The sequence below is a fragment of the Saimiri boliviensis genome, chromosome 7 (assembly GCF_048565385.1).
Source record: "Saimiri boliviensis isolate mSaiBol1 chromosome 7, mSaiBol1.pri, whole genome shotgun sequence".
Classification (NCBI taxonomy): domain Eukaryota; kingdom Metazoa; phylum Chordata; class Mammalia; order Primates; family Cebidae; genus Saimiri; species Saimiri boliviensis.
In genome coordinates, this window is record NC_133455.1 from 102,988,222 (window position 1) to 102,998,340 (window position 10,119).

Genomic DNA, 10,119 nt, shown 5'->3' on the forward strand with positions numbered 1-10,119 from the left:
AATTGACTGTTTCTACATTCTCCAAATAACGGGTTTCTGACCTGCTGCAAACACACATCAGTTCACATTTGTAAGTTTAATGCACACATGGACAACCCTTCTGCTAGAGAGCTCCGTTTTAGTTTTAGAGCCAGGTATTTCTCATTACAGCCGGTATTCCCATCCACTCAGGAATGTCCAAACGCAGCTTGTAGAAGAAACGTGTTTCTAACTCGCTGAATCTAAACATAGATGCAACTTTCTAAAAGGAACCAACACACAGCATATCAGGTTGTCAGAACCTGGTATGCTGTGTTTTAAACGCATTCTTAGTGCTGACTCTTATATGCCACTATAGGGCTGGAAATGACTGTTTCTACATTCTCCAAAGAAAGGGTTTCTGAATTGCTGGAAATGAACATCAGTTTAAATCTGTAAGTTTAATGCACACATGGACAACCACTCTGCTAGATAGCTCCTTTTTTTGTGTTAGTGACAGATATTTCTCATTACAGCCTATACTCCCATCCACTCTGGGATGTCCAAATGCAGCTTTTAGAAGAAATGTATTTATGTATTGCTGAATCAAAATATAGTTGTAACTTCCTAAAAGGAACCAACACACAGCTGATCGGTTTTTAAGAAGCGGGTCTTCTGTGTTTTAAAGGCATACTTACTGTTAACTCTAAGATGCCACTATAAGGCTGGGAATGACAGTTTATACATTCTCCAAAGAAAGGGTTACTGAACTGCTGAAATACAAATCAGTTTAACTCTGTAAGTTGAATGCACACATTGAGAAGCATTCTGCTGGATAGCTCCGTTTTTCTTTCAGAGTCAGATGTTTCTCTTTACATACTGTACTCTCATCCACTCTGGAATGTCCAACCCTAGCTTTTAGAAGAAAAGTGTTTCTAACTGGCAGAATCTAAACATAGCTGCAACTTCCTAAAAGGAACCAACAAGCAGTGGATCCGTTTGTAAGCAGGGGGTCTACTGTGTTTTAAACGCATTCTTACTGCTAACTCCTAGATGCCAGTATAGGGCTGGAAATGCCTGTTTCTACAATCTCCAAAGAAAGGGTTTCTGAACTGCTTAAATACAAATCAGTTTAACTCTGTAAGTTGAATGCACACATTGACAAACATTCTGCTGGAAAGCTGCGTTTTCGTTTTAGTGTCAGATATTTCTCTTTACGTCCTGTACTCCCATCCACTCTGGAATGTCCAAAGGCAGCATTTAGAAGAAATGTGTTTCTAACTTCCTTAGTCTAAACATAGTTCCAACTTCGTAAAGGAAATACCACACAGCAGATCAGTTTGTAAGAAGCGGGTCTTGTGTGTTTTAAACGCATTCTTACTGTTAACTCTGATATGCCACTATAGGGCTGGACATGATTGTTCCTACATTCTCCAAAGAAATGGTTTCTGAATTACTGAAATACAAATCAGTTTACCTCTGTAAGTTGAATGCACAAATTGACAACCATTCTGCTAGATAGCTCTGTTTTGGTTTTAGAGCCAGATACTTCTCATTACAGCCTGTACTCCCATCCAGTCTGGAATGCCCAAATGCAGCTTTTAGAAGAAACGTGTTTCTAACTCGCTGAATCTAAATAAACATGCAACTACAAAAAGGAACCAACGTATTTCAGATCAGTTTGTAAGAACCGGGTCTTCTGTGTTTTAAATGCATTCTTACTGCTAACTCTGATATGCCACTATAGGGATGGAAATGACTGTTTCTACATTCTCCAAAGAAATGGTTTCTGAACTGCTGCAAACACCCATCAGTTTAACTCTGTAAGTTGAATGCACACATTGACAACCATTCTACTAGTTAGCTCCGTTTTGGTTGTAGAGCCAGAGAATTCTCATTACAGCCTGTATTCCCATGCACTCTGAAATGTCCAAACGCAGCCTTTAGAAGAAATGTGTTTCTAACTCGCAGAATCTAAACATAGATGCAACTTCCTAAAAGGAACCAACACACAGCAGATCAGTTTTTAAGAAACGGGTCTTCTGTGTCTTAAACGCATGCTTACTGCTAACTCTTGTATACCACTATACGGCTATAATTGACTGTTTCTACATTCTGCAAATAACGGGTTTCTGAACTGCTGCAAACACACATCAGTTCACATTTGTAAGTTTAATGCACACATCGACAACCCTTCTGCTAGATAGCTCCGTTTTGGTTTTAGAGCCAGATATTTCTCATTACTCCCAGTATTCCCATCTGCTCAGGAATGTCCACAGGCAGCTTGTAGAAGAAAAGTTTTTCTAACTCGAAGAATCAAAAAATAGATGCAACTCCCTAAAAGGAACCAACACAAAGCAGATCAGTTTTTAAGAAACGGGTCTTCGGTGTTTTAAACACATTCTTTCTGCTAACTCTGATATGCCACTATAAGGCTGGAAATGACAGTTCCTACATTCTCCAAAGAAAGGGTTTCTGAACTGCTGAAATACAAATCAGTTTAACTCTGTAAGTTGAATGTACACATTGACAACCATTCTGCTAGATAGCTCTGTTTTTGTTTTAGAGCCAGATACTTCTCACTACAGCCTGTACTCCCATCCAGTCTGGAATGTCCAAATGCAGCTTTTAGAAGAAACGTGTTTCTAACTCGCCAAATCTAAATAAAGATGCAACTACCAAAAGGAACCAACGCATAGCAGATCAGTTTGTAAGAACCGGGTCTTCTGTGTTTTAAAAGCATTCTTACTGCTAACTCTGATATGCCACTATAGGGTTGGAAATGACTGTTTCTACATTATCCAAAGAAATGGTTTCTGAACTGCTGCAGACCCCCATCAGTTTAACTCTGTAAGTTGAATGCACACATTGACAACCATTCTACTAGTTAGCTCCGTTTTGGTTTTGGAGCCAGTATTTCTGATTACAGCCTGTATTCCCATCCACTCTGGAATGTCCAACCGTAGCCTTTAGAAGAAACGTGTTTCTAACTCGCAGAATCTAAACATAGATGCAGCTTCCTAAAAGGAACCAACACAACCCACATCGGTTTTTAAGAAGCGGATCTTCTGTGTTTTAAACGCATTCTTACTGCTAACTCTTATATACCACAGTAAGGCTATAATTGACTGTTTCTACATTCTCCAAATAACGGGTTTCTGAACTACTGCAAACACACATCGGTTCAAATTTGTTGTGCTAATGCACACATCTACAACCGTTCTGCTAGATAGCTCCATTTTGGTATTAGAGCCAGATATTTCTCATTACAGCCGGTATTCCTATCCACTCAGAAATGTCCAAATGCAGCTTCTAGAAGAAACGTGTTTCTAACTCGCTGAATCTAAACATAGATGCAACTTTCGAAAAGGAACCAACACACAGCAGATCAATTTGCCAGAAGCTAGTCTGCTTTGTTTTAAACCCATTTTTAGTGCAGACTCTTATATGCCACTATAGGGCTGGAAATGACTGTTTCTACGTTCTCTAAACAAAGGGTTTCTGACCTGCTGGAAACAAACATCTGTTTAAATATGTAAGTTTAATGCACACATCGGCAACCATTCTGCTAGATAACTCTTTTTTTTGTTTTAGTGCCAGATATTTCTCATGACAGCCTTTACTCCCACTCACTCTGGAATGTCCAAACTGCAGCTTTTAGAAGAAATGTGTTTATAGCTCGTTGAATCTAAACATAGTTGCAACTTCCTAAAAGGAACCAACACACAGCAGATCGGTTTGTTTGTAGGGGGTCTTCTGTGTTTTAAACGCATTCTTACTTCTAACTCTTAGATTCCAGTATAGGGCTGTAAATGACTGTTTCTACATTCTCCAAAGAAAGGGTTTCTGAACTGCTGAAGTACAAATCAGTTTAACTCTGTAAGTTGAATGTACACATTAACAAGCATTCTGCTGGATAGCTTCGTTTTTGTTTTAGAGTCATATATTTCTCTTGGCATCCTGTACTCCCATTCACTCTGGAATGGCCAAAGGCAGCTTTTAGAAGAAATGTGTTTCTAACTGGCAGAATCTAAACATAGTTGCAACTTCCTAAAAGGAACCAAGAAACAGCGGATCAGTGTGTAAGTAGGTGGTCTTCTGTGTTTTAAATGCATTCTTACTGCTAACTCTTATATGCCAGAATAGGGCTGGAAATGACTGTTTCTACATTCTCCAAAGAAAGGGTTTCTGAACTGCTGAAAACACACATGAGTTTAACTCTGGAAGTTGAAAACACACATTGACAACCATTCTGCTAGATAGCTCCATTTTGGTTTTGGAGCCAGTATTTCTCATTACAGCCTGTATTCCCATCCACTCTGGAATGTCCAAACGTAGCCTTTAGAAGAAACGTGTTTCTAACTCACAGAATCTAAACATAGATGCAACTTCCTAAAAGGAACCAACACAACCCACATCGGTTTTTAAGAAGTGGGTCTTCTGTGTTTTAAACGCATTCTTACTGCTAACTCTTATGTACCACAATAGGGCTATAATTGACTGTTTCTACATTCTCCAAATAACGGGTTTCTGAACTGCTGCAAACACACATCGGTTCAAATTTGTTGTGCTAATGCACACATCTACAACCATTCTGCTAGATAGCTCCGTTTTGATATTAGAGCCAGATATTTCTCATAACAGCCAGTATTCCCATCCACTCAGAAATGTCCAAATGCAACTTCTAGAAGAAACGTGTTTCTAACTCGCTGAATCTAAACATAGATGCAACTTTCGAAAAGGAACCAACACACAGCAGATCAATTTGCCAGAAGCTGGTCTGCTTTGTTTTAAACCCATTCTTAGTGCAGACTCTTATATGCCACTATAGGGCTGGAAATGACTGTTTCTACATTCTCCAAACAAAGGGTTTCTGAACTTCTGGAAACAAACATCAGTTTAAATATGTAAGTTTAATGCACACATCGGCAACCATTCTGCTAGATAACTCTTTTTTTTTGTTTTAGTGCCAGATATTTCTCATTACAGCCTTTACTCCCACTCACTCTGGAATGTTCAAACTGCAGCTTTTAGAAGAAATGTGTTTATAGCTCGGTGAATCTAAACATAGTTGCAACTTCCTAAAAGGAACCAACACACAGCAGATCGGTTTGTTAGTAGGGGGTCTTCTGTGTTTTAAACGCATTCTTACTTCTAACTCTTAGATTCCAGTATAGGGCTGTAAATGACTGTTTCTACATTCTCCAAAGAAAGGGTTTCTGAACTGCTGAAATACAAATCAGTTTAACTCTGTAAGTTGAATGTACACATTAACAAGCATTCTGCTGGATAGCTTCGTTTTTGTTTTAGAGTCATATATTTCTCTTGGCATCCGGTACTCCCATCCACTCTGGAATGGCCAAAGGCAGCTTTTAGAAGAAATGTGTTTCTAACTGTCAGAATCTAAACATAGTTGCAACTTCCTAAAAGGAACCAACAAACAGCGGATCAGTGTGTAAGTAGGTGGTCTTCTGTGTTTTAAATGCATTCTTACTGCTAACTCTTATATGCCAGAATAGGGCTGGAAATGACTGTTTCTACATTCTCCAAAGAAAGGGTTTCTGAACTGCTGAAAACACACATGAGTTTAACTCTGGAAGTTGAATACACACATTGACAACCATTCTGCTAGATAGCTCTGTTTTTGTTTTAGAGCCAGATACTTCTCATTACAGCCTGTACTCCCATCCAGTCTGGAATGTCCAAACGCAGCTTGTAGAAGAAAAGTGTATGTAACTCGAAGAATCTAAAAATAGATGCAACTTCCTAAAAGGAACCAAAACAAAGCCGATCAGTTTATCAGAAGCTGGTCTGCTGTGTTTTAAACGTACTCTTAGTGCAAAGATTTATATGCCACTATAGGGCTGGAAAAGACTGTTTCTACATTCTCCAAAGAAATGGTTTCTGAAATGCTGCAAACACCCATCAGTTTGACTCTGTAAGTTGAATGCACACAATGACAACCATTTTGCTAGATAGCTCCGTTTTGGTTTTAGAGCCAGATGTTTCTCATTACAGCCGGTATTTCCATCCACTCTGGAATGTCCAAACGCAGCCTTTAGAAGAAACGTGTTTCTAACTCGCAGAATCTAAACATAGATGCAACTTCCTAAAAGGAACCAACACAAAGCAGATCAGTTTTTACGAAGGGGGTCTTCTGTGTTTTAAACACATTCTTACTGCTAACTCTTATATACCACTATAGGTTTATAATTGACTGTTCCTACATTCTCCAAATAAAGGGTTTCTGACCTGCTGCAAACACACATCCGTTCACTTTTGTAAGTTTAATGCACACATCGACGACCCTTCTGCTAGATAGGCCGTTTTGGTTTTAGAGCCAGATATTTCTCATTACAGCCGGTATTCCAATCCACTCAGGAATGTCCAAACGCAGCTTGTAGAAGAAACGTGTTTCTATCTCGCTGAAGCTAAACGTGGATGCAACTTTCTAAAAAAAACCAACACACAGCAGATCAGTTTTTTAGAAGCTGGTCTGCTGTGTTTTAAACGCATTCTTAGTGCTAACTCTTATATGCCACCATAGGGCTGGAAATGACTGTTTCTACATTCTCCAAAAAAGGGTTTCTGAACTGCTGGAAACAAACATCAGTTTAAATCTGTAAGTTTAATGCACACATCGACAACCATTCTGCTATACAGCTCCGTTTTTTTTGTTTTAGCACCACATATTTCTCATTACAGCCTATACTCCCATCCTCTTTGGAATGTCCAAACGCAGCTTTTAGAAGAAATGTGTTTATAGCTCGCTGAATCTAAACATAGTTGCAACTTCCTAAAAGCAACCAACACAGAGCAGATTGGTTTGTAAGAAGCGTGTCTTCTGTGTTTTAAAGGCGTTCTTACTGTTAACTCTAATATGCCACTATAGGGCTGGAAATGACAGTTTCTACATTCTCCAAAGAAAGGGTTTCTGAACTGCTGAAATACAAATCAGTTTAACTCTGTAAGTTCAATGCACACATTGACAAGCATTCTGCTGGATACCTCCGTTTTTCTTTCATGGTCAGATTATTTCTCTTTACATCCTGTAATCCCATCCACTATGCAATGTCCAAAGCTAGATTTTAGAAGATATGTGTTTCTAACTCCAGAATCTAAACATAGTTGCAACTTCCTAAAAGGAACCAACACACCACGGTTCAGTTTATAAGTAGGGGGTCTTCTGTGTTTTAAACGCACTTACTGCTGACTCTCAGATGCCAGTATAGGGCTTTAAATGATTGTTTCTACATTCTCCAAAGTAAAGGTTTTTGAACTACTTAAATACAAATCAGTTTAACTCTGTAAGTTGAATGCACACATTGACAACCATTCTGCTGGATAGATGCCTTTTTGTTTTAGAGGCAGATATTTCTCTTTACATCCTGTACTCCCATCCACTCTGGAATGTCCGAAGGCAGCTTTTAGAAGAAATTTGTTTCTAAATCGCTTAATCTAAACATAGTTGCAACTTGGTAAAGGAACTACCACACAGAAGATCAGTTTGTAAGAAGCGGGTCTTGTGTGTTTTAAACGCATTCTTATTGTTAACTCTGATATGCCAGTATAGGGCTGGAAATGACGTTTCCTACATTCTCCAGAGAAAGGTTTTCTGAGCTGCTGAAATACAAATCAGTTTAACTCTGTAAGTTGAATGCACACATTGACAACCATTCTGCTGGATAGCTCTGTTTTTGTTTTAGAGCCAGATACTTCTCATTACAGCCTGTACTCCCATCCAGTCTGGAATGTCCAAATGCAGCTTTTAGAAGAAACGTGTTTCTAACTCGCCGAATCTAAATACAGATGCAACTACCAAACGGAACCAATGCATAGCAGATCAGTTTGTAAGAACCGGGTCTTCTTTGTTTTAAACGCATTAAAGAAGATTTGTGTTGAAACCAGGAGATAAAAGAACTTCGTGAGCTTCCTCCACATTGGGACAATCTGCGAAAAGACGTCCTTACTCACTGTGATCAAATGGTGAATATGTACCAAGACATTCTGACAGAACTTAGCAAGGAAACAGGATTCTCTTTCAAATCAAGCAGCAGCAAAGGAGAGAAAACATTAGAATTAGTTCCAGTAAATCTACATCTGCAAAGAATGCAGGTACACAGCCCTCACTTGAAAGATGCTCTCTACGATGTCATCGCTGTGGGAGCCCCAGCTGCCCATTTTCAGGGATTTAAGAATGGTGGACTGTGGAAACTACTCCATAGATTTGAAACAGAAAGAAGAAATACTGGATACCAGTTTATTTACTATTCACCTGAAAACACAGCCAAAGCAAAAGAAGTTCTCAGCAACATCAATCAACTACAACCTCTTATAGCATGCAGACCTACTGCTTAATTCTGCAAGCCAGCATTCTCTAGACAGCTTGAAGAATTCTTTAAAGATGCTTTCAGAAAAAACAGAGCTCTTTGTACATGCCTTCAAGGATCAACTCGTCAGGAGTGCTCTTTTAGCCCTCTACACTGCAAGGCCAGGAGGTATTCTTAAAAAGCCACCCTCTCCTGAGAGCAGCACAGAGGAGAGCAGTCCCCAGGACCAGCCCCCACTGATGAGAAGACAGGACTCCATACCACATCATTCAGACTACGATGAGGAAGAGTGGGATAGGGTGTGGGCCAACGTGGGGAAGAGCCTGAACTGCATTATCGCTATGGTGGACAAACTGATTGAAAGAGATGTTGGCAGTGAAGGCAGTGGCAGCAGCAATGATGGAGAAAAGGAACCTTCATTAGCAGACACCATCCCCTCTCACCCAAGAGAGGACTGGCATGAACAGTTGTATCCCCTCATCCTTACCCTGAAGGACTGCATGGGAGAAGTAGTGAACCGAGCCAAGCAGTCCCTGACGTTTGTGCTCCTTCAGGAACTTGCATACAGCTTGCCCCAGTGTCTGATGCTGACGCTAAGAAGAGACATCATCTTTAGTCAAGCACTTGCTGGATTGGTTTGTGGTTTTATCATCAAATTACAGACAAGTCTGTATGACCCAGGCTTCCTACAGCAGCTTCACACAGTGGGGTTGATAGTACAATATGAAGGACTGCTAAGCACATACAGCGATGAAATTGGAATGCTAGAGGACATGGCTGTTGGCATTTCCGATTTAAAGAAAGTCACATTTAAAATAATTGAAGCCAAATCTAGTGATGTGTTGCCAGTTATAACAGGAAGACGAGAACATTACATGGTAGAGGTCAAGCTTCCAGCCAGAATGTTTGAGTCGTTTCCTCCACAGATTAAAGAAGGACAGTTGCTTCATGTGTATCCAGTACTCTTTAATGTTGGAATCAATGAACAGCAAACTCTGGCTGAGAGGTTTGGAGATGTCTCTTTGCAAGAAAGTATTAATCAGGAAAACTTTGAACTTCTACAAGAATATTACAAGATATTTGTGGAAAAGATGCCTCCTGACTACATTTCGCATTTTCAGGAACAAAATGATTTAAAAGGATTACTAGAAAATCTCCATCAAAATATCCAATCCAAAAAAAGAAAGAATGTAGAAATTATGTGGCTGGCTGCAACGATTTGCCGCAAACTAAATGGTATTCGTTTCACCTGTTGTAAAAGTGCCGAAGACAGGACATCGATGTCAGTGACACTTGAACAGTGCTCCATCTTGAGAGATTAGCACCAGCTGCACAAGGACTTCTTCATCCGAGCACTGGATTGCATGAGAAGATGGGCACAAGAGGAGAGAGTCTGCTTTATTATGTGGGAGTTGAAGAGTATCATTAATCTAATTGTTCTACACATAATCTCTACTCCACACCCCATGGACTACTAATGAGATCTTGGTCCTTGTCCGGAGGCCTCTGCTTTTTCATCTGAAAAATGAAGGGGGTTGGACCAGGTGATCTTTAAGGGTGCCTTCTAACTCTAACGGTCTGAGTAGAAGAAAAGTTATAAGCTTTTAGCAGTTTGGCAAAAGCCTAAAGAGTCGGATATATATATATATATATATATATATATATATATATATATATATCCGTTTTCCAAGCTCCATGTCTTCATGTCTTACTCAATTGAACAGAATAGTCAATACAGAATGTCATTTCTGACTGATGTGCAACAAAGCACAAACCAAATGGATAGAAAAACAAACTGGGGTGCCCTTAAAATTCTCTTGGGTCTACTAGG

The 10,119-nt window shown here is 39.6% G+C and overlaps 1 pseudogene; it reads left to right on the plus strand.

Annotated features, from left to right (window-relative positions):
* The first annotated feature begins 7,851 nt into the window (after positions 1-7,851).
* LOC120363136 (inositol polyphosphate 4-phosphatase type II pseudogene) lies at positions 7,852-9,766 on the plus strand (annotated as a pseudogene).
* The last annotated feature ends 353 nt before the right edge of the window (positions 9,767-10,119 follow it).